Source organism: Corvus brachyrhynchos, unplaced genomic scaffold (assembly GCF_000691975.1).
Source record: "Corvus brachyrhynchos isolate BGI_N302 unplaced genomic scaffold, ASM69197v1 scaffold115, whole genome shotgun sequence".
Lineage (NCBI taxonomy): Eukaryota > Metazoa > Chordata > Aves > Passeriformes > Corvidae > Corvus > Corvus brachyrhynchos.
Window position 1 is genome coordinate 780,318 of NW_008239553.1, and position 1,235 is coordinate 781,552.

The 1,235-nt window shown below is 65.3% G+C and overlaps 1 long non-coding RNA gene across 1 annotated transcript in view; it reads right to left on the bottom strand.

Moving 5' to 3' along the window:
• Positions 1-9: 9 nt before the first annotated feature.
• Positions 10-1,235, bottom strand: part of LOC108448562 — a 23,568-nt gene continuing 22,342 nt past the window's right edge. Inside the window, exon 3 of the long non-coding RNA XR_001864496.1 lies at positions 10-1,232. This is a non-coding gene — a long non-coding RNA (uncharacterized LOC108448562). The remainder of the gene's footprint in view (positions 1,233-1,235) is intronic.

Here is a 1,235-nt window from a genome sequence, read left to right on the forward strand (position 1 = left end):
CCCGCCCCGCTCGTCCCCCGGGGGCAGCGCCGGTCCCGCTGTGGCCGCTCCCGGTTGCTCCATAGAAACAGGGTTGGCAGGGGTGACCGGCATCCCTCCGCCGGTGTCTGCAAGCTTTGAGGGGGGGAAAGCGAGACGCAACGACCACCGTGCTGCGAGGCCAGCGCCGGGCTGCGCCCGCGGGATGCTTCGTTCCGCTCCGTCGGGCGCCGTCTCTCGGGGCCGGGAGCATCCTCGCGCAGCCCGGTCCGGCCCGTGAGGACACGGATCAGTGCTAAATACCTCTCGCAGACCGCCGCTGTTTTTTTCCCCGCTAACTACGCGTGGCTGGGCCCGACCCAAATGTTCCCGTCGCGCTGGGTGAGCGCACGCACGTAGAGGAGGAACGGCTGGTTCCGCGCTGTTCCATCAGCCGTGGGGCTGTGCCGGGGCTGTCCTCGGCTGTCCGCCGGCAAGGGGAGCTCAGCCCAGGCTCTGCTGGCAGGCGGACGTGACCCAGAGCTAACGTGCGTGTCCTCGCAGACACTCAGGGCATTGTCAGGAATCAGACGGGGGCCGGGGGAGAAAACAAGGTCCTTTTCCAGAGAACACAGAGCGGAGCAAAACCTGCGCCAGCATGGCTGCTGCCTGCCCGCTCCAGGCCTGCAAGAGGGGCGAAGCGGGAGGGGTCAGGGTGAAGCCCTGGTGATGCCCCAGCCGGTGAACACGCGCTGCCTCGTGTTGGAAAAGGCAAGATCTGCGCTGCAAAGAGGCAACTTTCTATCTGCACATTAGTTCATGCAGTGTTTGCCAGCCTTCAGAGATAAGATGGGGGCATGTTCCCCATTTGGATTCCTCCCCAAGTCCATGGGCACAGCATAGCGGCACTGGCTCTGCACCGAGGCGGGCACGATGGATGCTGGCCGAGGGCAGCCCGTGACGCTCTCCCGCCATCCGCGAATGCACTTCCCTGTCACTGCACACATCGTGGCTCTGGCACCGCCGCGGGGACTGAAAGCCAGCTGGGAACAAAGGGGAGAGCTGCAGGGCTGGGATAAGCGGGAGCTCTCCCCGGGACACCACCGGCCGTGTCAGCAGGACATTTCATCCCAGAGATTAAGGGCTGAGCCACGAACTTGTTTGTAGCTGGAGGGGGAGCGGGGGCTGAGGGCAAACCCACCAGCACTGTGGCAAAGCCCCCTGGGCCCAGGGCCTTGCCAGGGCAATAGTAACCATCCTCTGGCCCGGGCGGTCTC